The 8,268-nt window shown below is 38.2% G+C and overlaps 1 pseudogene; it reads right to left on the bottom strand.

Annotated features, from left to right (window-relative positions):
* Window positions 1–5,656: 5,656 nt before the first annotated feature.
* LOC107810253 (scopoletin glucosyltransferase-like) lies at window positions 5,657–7,709 on the bottom strand (annotated as a pseudogene).
* Window positions 7,710–8,268: the final 559 nt, after the last annotated feature.

Raw genomic sequence — 8,268 nt, 5'->3', positions numbered from 1 at the left:
ATAGACAAATGGTGATTTTTGATGCCTCTGATTTTGCTAATGTCTGGGACCAGTACTTGTGAAAGGTATGTAAGTTGCCACTGCTGACCTTTTGTACTTTGACAATTTTGATGCAAGAAAAGTAAATTAGACCTGTGGTTATATATCATATTATTATGTGGAGGATCTAGTCTTGAATTTGAATTGGCGAATTAATTCTGGACGGGTTTTAAGCATATCTATTGCTGACTTGTTGCAGATACATTGGTGGATCTTTCTTTCTTTCTTTCACCTTCTCCGCAAGTCTTTGAAGTCTTTTAAATATGCTGACTCATGCTACAAAGTTTTAGTATGACTTCCTTTCGTCCTGCCATTTCCTCTTACTTTCCTTTTCTATAAATTAATCTGGGAACAACTAAGCACGGCGTTAACAATACATGCAATAAAACTAAGAAATGATTATATTGTTGAAATTGTCAAAAGTCCCATATCGGTGGATGACAATTTTGAATGGGAATTTCACTCTATAAAAGAACGCCTAATGTTTAGGATTTAAACACACCTCTCATTTGCCTTTTTATCTTCATAAGGTATTTGTATCTTCTCTCTTTAGTATTATTTCACTTGTAATTTTGGAGTGGAATAAAATATTAATTGTGTCCGAGGAAGTAGGCAAAATTGGCCGAACCTCATAAATTCTGGTATTCTTTTATTGTTGTCTTATTGTTTTGTTTATTATTTAGTGGTTGTCATAATTTTTGGTATAGTAGTTGTGACTCATTCACACTATATACATTTGGCTTCCGCAACAATTGGTATCAGAGCCAAGGTACTGTCTAAGTATGCTCTGTGGTTGCAGCATAGTCTGATCTTCCACATCAGAAAAGATCTATCTTGGTAACTGAGTCAAGGTTCTGTCTGAGTATGCTCTGTGGTTGCAGCTTAGTCTGATCTTCCACACCAGAAAGGAAATAATCTTGATTTGTGTCGTCAGCTACTAAATAATATTTGTGTCAAAATGGGAGACAGTAAACAAGAAGAATCTACATCAAGTGTCAATAATACGTCATCGTTGGCATCTTCGCTTATGACAAGAATTGTGTCAAATGCGAAATTTGCGATAGAAATTTTTGACGGGTCAGGACATTTTGGAATGTGGCAAGGCGAGGTTCTAGATGTTCTTTTTCAACAAGGGCTAGATCTTGCCATTGAAGAAAAGAAGCCAGATGTTATTGGAGAAGAAGATTGGAAAATTATCAATCGTGTTGCTTGCGGTACCATTCGATCCTACCTTGCTAGAGAGCAGAAATATCCATACACAAAGGAAACTTCTGCAAGTAAATTATGGAAAGCACTGGAGGATAAATTTTTGAAGAAAAACAGTCAAAATAAATTGTACATGAAGAAGAGACTGTTTCGCTTCACCTATGTTCTTGGTACCACAATGAATGAACATATCACCAGTTTCAATAAGTTGGTCACAGATTTGCAAAATATGGATGCAACTTTTGATGATGGTGACTTGGCCTTGATGTTGTTGGGGTCACTTCCTAATGAGTACGAGCACCTTGAAACTACTCTACTCCATGGAAATGACGAAATTTCTCTCAGAGAAGTTTGTTCGGCTTTGTACAGCTATGAACAAAGAAAGGGAGAAAAACAGAAGGGCGGAGAAGGAGAAGCACTAATTGTGAGGGGTCGTCCTCAAAATCAAACGAGGACTAAGAAGGGAAGATCCAAGTCAAGATCTAGACCCAGCAAAGATAAATGTGCCTTTTGTGGAGAAAAGGGGCACTAGAAGAAAGACTGTCCGAAGTTGAAGAATAAGGCCAGAAATAACAATGGAAAGGCCATTATGGATTCAAATGTAGCTGATTATGATGATTCAGACTTCTCATTAGTTACAACAGAGTTATCAACATCATTAGACATATGGTTGATGGACTCGGCTTGTAGCTATCATATGTGTCCCAACAAGGACTGGTTCGTGAATTTTCAAGAAGAAGAATATGGAGTCATCCACACAGCGGATAACAGCCCTCTTACCTCATATGGCATTGGTTCAATAAGATTAAGGAGCCATGATGGAATGATCAGAACATTAACAGATGTTCGATATGTACCGGGTTTAAAGAAGAATCTCATCTCTGTGGGAGCCCTAGAATCAAAAGGGTTCAAAATCATTGCAGAAAATGGAGTGATGAGAATATGCTCCGGTGCACTAGTGGTAATGAAGGCCAATCGGAAGAACAATAACATGTACCGCTATCGTGGTAGTACAGTTATTGGGACAGCAGCAGTGACATCTAGTGATGACAAAGAGGCAGAAGCAACCAGGCTATGGCACATGCGCTTGGGACATGCTGGAGGGAAATCCTTGAAAGCTCTATCTAATCAAGGATTGTTAAAAGGCGTAAAGACTTGCAACTTGGAGTTTTGCGAGCATTGTGTCAAAGGAAAACAGACAAGGGTTAAATTTGGTACAACGATCCATAATACTAAAGGCATTTTGGATTATGTACACTCTGATGTTTGGGGTCCTTCCAAAACACCTTCATTGGGTGGGAAGCACTATTTTTGTAACTTTTGTTGATGATTTTTCCCGAAGAGTGTGGGTGTATACAATGAAGAGGAAAGATGAAGTGTTGGAAATTTTTCTCAAATGGAAGACGATGGTGGAGAATCAAACAGGCAGGAGGATCAAGTGTATTCGCACAGACAATGGAGGTAAATACAAAAATGATCATTTCAATAAGGTCTGTGAAAATGATGGCATCGTCCGACACTTCACTGTCAGACATACACCACAACAGAATGGAGTGGTAGAACGTATGAACCGGACTTTACTGGAGAAGGTACGGTGTATGTTGTCCAATGCTGGCTTGGGCAAAGAATTTTGGGCTGAGGCAATTACATATGCATGCCACCTCATTAATCGTCTACCATCTACTGCTATTGATGGCAAGACACCATTTGAAAAATGGTATGGAAAACCTGCTGTAGATTATGACTCTTTGCACGTGTTTGGCTCAATTGTATACTATCATGTGAAAGAGTCAAAATTGGATCCGAGAGCAAAGAAGGCTATATTTATGGGGATTAATTCTGGAGTCAAAGGATACCGTTTATGGTGTCCAGAGACAAGGAATATTATATTCAGTAGAGATGTTACCTTTGATGAATCTGCCATAACAGATAAGGTGACAGTTGAAGATGTCAAACAAACTGGTGGTGCATCAAAGCAGGTGGAGTTTGAGGGAAAATTTATTTTTCCTACACAAGAAGCAGAGGAGGAAACTCATGAAGATTACCCTCTGGAAGAAGAACCAGTAGAGAGGGATATTCCAACTCAGGAACCTCGACAACAACTTGAATCAATAGCAACCAACAGGCCAAAAAGGACAATAACGAAACCTGTTCGTCTCATAGAGACGGTTGCTTGTGCAACCTCAATTGTAGCTGATGGTGTTTCTACTACTTATAAAGATGCAATCCAAAGTTCAAAAGAAGATAAGTGGAAGATTGCCATGAATGAAGAAATGCAGTCCCTTCATCAGAATCATACATGAAAATTAGCCAATCTCCCGAAGGGAAAGAAAATAATTGGGTGCAAATAGGTATTTGCAAAGAAAGAAGGATTTCCTAACCAAGAAAATGTTCGCTACAAAGCAAGATTGGTGGCCAAAGGATATGCTCAGAAGGAGAAAATTGATTACAATGAAGTATTTTCTCCAGTTGTAAAACATTCCTCCATTAGAATTATGTTGGCTTTGGTAGCACAGTTGGATTTGGAACTAGTTCAGATGGATGTAAAAACTGCATTTTTACATGGAAACTTGAAGGAGGAAATCTACATGAATCAGCCAGAAGGATTCAAAGTTGCTGGAAAAGAAAATATGGTATGCAAACTTGAAAAATCGTTGTACGAATTGAAACAATCTTCTAGACAATGGTACAAGCGATTTGACAAGTTTATGTTGCGGCAAGGGTACAAGAGAAGCAAATACGATCATTGTGTGTATTTGCGCAAACTTAATGATGGTTCCTTTGTATATCTTCTCCTATATGTTGATGATATGTTGATAACTTCCAAGAATTCGGAAGAAATTAATAAGTTGAAGATTCAACTGAAGGAGGAGTTCGAGATGAAGGATCTGGGTGAGGCAAAAAAAATTCTTGGCATGGAGATAATAAGAGATAGACGTTCAAAAAAACTCTGTTTATCTCAGAAAGAATATTTGAAGAGAGTACTACAGCGTTTTGGCATAGATAAGAAGACTAAGCCAATTAGTACGCCACTTGCTCCCCATTTTAAGCTAAGTACTACTATGTCGCCAAAGGATGAAACTGAACAGGAGTATATGTCAAGGGTACCATACGCAAATGCTGTTGGTAGCTTGATGTATGCAATGGTTTGTACGAGACCTGACATTTCACAAGCCGTTGGAGTTATTAGCAGATATATGCATAATCCAGGAAAGGAGCATTGGCAAGCTGTGAAATGGATTCTACGGTATATTCATTATACTGTAGATGTTGGGTTAGTTTTTGAGCAGAAAGGCAATCGGTCTGTAGTTGGATATTCTGACTCAGATTTTGCGGGTGATATGGACAAACGAAGGTCAACTACTGGTTATGTGTTTACTTTTGCAAAGGCACCAGTTAGTTGGAAGTTTACTTTGCAGTCAACAGTTGCTTTGTCTACAACAGAGGCAGAGTACATGGCTATTACAGAGGCTGTGAAGGAGGCAATTTGGCTTCAGGGGTTGCTAAAGGAGCTCGGTATTGAACAAAAAAATATTATAATTTTTTGTGATAGTCAAAGTGCTATTCAATTAGCGAAGAACCAAGTTTATCATGCAAGGACGAAGCACATTGATGTTCGGTATCATTTCGTACGAGAAATCATAGAAGAAGGTGGAGTCACGGTGAAGAAAATTCATACTACGGAGAACCCTGCTGATATGCTGACAAAAGTGGTGACTGCGGTCAAGTTTCAACATTGTTTGGATTTGATCAACATTGTTGAACACTAAAGATTGAATATGAAGACACAACCAAAATTTGTTATTGAGAGAAAATTGAAGATGTGAAATTTTGCCAAGGTGGAGATTTGTTGAAATTGTCAAAAGTCCCACATCGGTGGATGACAATTTTGAATGGGAATTTCACTCTATAAAAGGAGGCCTAATGTTTAGGATTTAAACACACCTCTCATTTGCCTTTTTATTTTCTTAAGGCATTTGTATCTTCTTTCTTTAGTATTATTTCACTTGTAATTTTGGAGTGGAATAAAATATTGATTGTGTCCGAGGAAGTAGGTAAAATTGGCCGAACCTCGTAAATTCTGGTGTTCTTTTATTGTTGTCTTATTGTCTTATTTATTATTTAGTGGTTGTCAAAATTTTTGGTATAGTAGTTGTGACTCATTCACACTATATACATTTGGTTTCCGCAACATATATTACTTAGGATTTAAGTTATATATAGTAACAACGTAAAGATTCTTTTACACTATCTGGTGAATCTTAAGTTATAATAGAATGTCAGGTATCATTTTTTCTAGATTACCAATTAAGTAAGATTTAACTGTAATTACCTAACAAGTGAAATATTTGTGTAAATAATTTTCATACCATTAGTGCATTTGCATACTTAAAATGATATACTTGATTGAATAGTTACACACACTTGTTGTTATTCCTGGAATTGCTGTAAATGAGATGAAACTGATTCTTTAAAAGATTTCATTTGATGCTGAAGAATTTATCATATCCATATTTTCCTTTTCTTCTTGCGTCTTCCTTCCTGCCCATAATGTTGAATTCTCTTGAACTGTGTTTACACAACTACAAAGATGTCTGGTAGATACACCTACTCATTTTTATTAGCAGTCTAGTTTTATCACATATAGACAAATTCCCATCAGTTGGAGTTGCTTTGCCTCTTCCTCAATTCTTCTAGTAAAGACACCAAGCTGTTGTCAGAGGATCCACCTTTCTCTACGGCCATTTTAGCCAATTTTCCTAAGGCAGCTGCACGGCTTCGCATCTCCTCAGCTTCCGGACCAACCATGAGTTTGGTCACTGCTCTCTGTATGTTTTCCCTGTTTATTGGGACTCTGCTGTCTGTTCTTTGAGACCAGGCCTGAGCACCTACTGGAACTCCTATCTTTAAAATCTCTACGAGCAGTTTTTCATTAAAAAATTGCTCTGCTGACAGTGGCCACGTAACCATTGGAACTCCAGCAGTTACTCCTTCGAGCGACGAGTTCCATCCGCAGTGAGTGACAAAACCTCCAATGGCTTCATGATCAAGGATTAGCACCTGCGGTGCCCATCCTTTTATTATCAGACCTCGTCCCTTCAGCTTTTCCTCAAATCCTTCTGGCATCCACTCATTCTGCTCTTCATTTGTTGTATTTTGCTTCACCACCCAAATAAATTGCTGGTCTGAAGCTTCAAGAGCCATTGCTATCTCAAGCAACTGAGCCGATGAAAAGATCGACATGCTGCCGAAACAGATGTATATGACCGATTTTGGTTTCTTGGAATTGAGCCAATCTAAACACTGATCCTCAGAAAAGCAGATTTCTTGTCCTCTTTGAGCTTTATCTTCATTGTCTTTATTGCAGAGTGAAACTGGACCAATGTGCCATGCTTTTCTCCCTACCACTTCCCTGTAATGTTTTACATAATTTGGTTCCAGCTCATAAAAGCTGTTTACAATAGCTCCATAACTAGTCATTTCTGCTCTCATAACATCTTTAATTATTTCAGTCATTGGGTTTTCTGTTTCATCCTTTATATGGTCAGAAAGCTGTTGTCTTGACATCTTTATTGTGTGAGGAAGGCCAGGGATGATGAACTCTTCTGTGTCCGATTCGACCTTCAAGTGAGGTTTGTGTTCCATCAAACTGTGATAAGCACAAAGAGGAAGTAAACCGGTGCCACTGAAAACTAGTCTTGGAATTCCCAGCTTGGCTGCAACGTCAACAGTCCAAGGGAAGAGAGTGCCTGCTATTAGACAATCTGGATGATCTTCTTCTAGGAATTGTTCAATACATCTTGAAACAAGTACAGGGCTTTGATGAATTTCTGGGTCATTTCTGTACTAGTAGTAGAAGCTAAGTTTTCACAGCCATCTGGCAATCCAGCTTCTTTGCAAGGGAACTCGATTGTTCGGATGCTAATATCATTGCCCAACTCTCTGTCTCTTTGGATTGTTTTGGAGAATTTAGGTGCGTTGAGAGGAGTCGTGACAAGGGTTGCCTTCACACCACGCCGAGTAAATTGCCTGGCCATGTCTACTAGTGGTATCATATGGCCTGGAGCCATCATTGGCAAAAAGTATATATGAAGTTGATCAGTTCTTTTATCCATGGTAGCTAAGATTAAGGGGAAATAATGTTTTATTAGCTGATGAGAAAGAAAAAACAGCAGTTGAAAGTAAATAGGAGTTGTTGTATTTCTAGCCTTTGCTCATCCTGTTTTTATAGGCAAACGAGGATTTGTAAAGCTTCAAGATTTAAGAAAAGTTTATTCTGATTTTAGCTTAATGTATCTCATGCAGAAAACCTTGAGGTTTTGGTTTTAAGATGAAATAGTCTTAAAATGAGGGTGAATGGGAAATGGAGGGAAAATGAAATTTTGAGTAAAATTTTAAGTTTCCCCCTCTTGACAATGAGACATTGTCCCATATTGGAAGAGGAAGAGATTTTTGGTGGGTATATATATAATTGCTCTTCTTGTAGCTCTTAAAGAGTTAAGAAGAAAGCAAGCCTTGCACCGTCGTCGTCGCTCGCTCGGCTACGGCTTCGACTACGGCTACGGATAGTAAATATTAACGTAAGATTATCCGCATTTGTAACGGATATTTTTCAATCCGTGTATTGACAGCAATATTGGCGGGACTAACAATCTTAAGGAATTTAATATTTATTTCTGTATTTGTGTTATTCTTATTATTCTGCAAACTAAAACCTTTATGGTTTTGTGTACTCTCGTTTTGGAGAGTAAAGCCTTCGTGGCGTTTTGTTGGAGATTAAAATCTACGTGATTTTTTACTCCAGTTTGAAAACATGTATTAAACGTTTGTTTGTGTCATTTTTTTTTTTAGAAAAAAAAAAGACGACTGAAAGCGAAAATCAAGTTGTTTCGATGGTGACTGCCAACGCATCGACAAGCCGAACACCGGCGTTGGCACCGGCAGAAAAACCCGAAAAATTTTCTGGGATTGATTTCAAGCGCTAGCAGCAGAAGATGTTCTTCTACTTAACTACTTTATGTC

Source organism: Nicotiana tabacum, chromosome 19, assembly GCF_000715075.1.
Source record: "Nicotiana tabacum cultivar K326 chromosome 19, ASM71507v2, whole genome shotgun sequence".
Lineage (NCBI taxonomy): Eukaryota > Viridiplantae > Streptophyta > Magnoliopsida > Solanales > Solanaceae > Nicotiana > Nicotiana tabacum.
The sequence above is the reverse complement of the archived record's forward strand: the minus strand, read 5'-3'. Positions and strand labels throughout refer to the sequence as shown.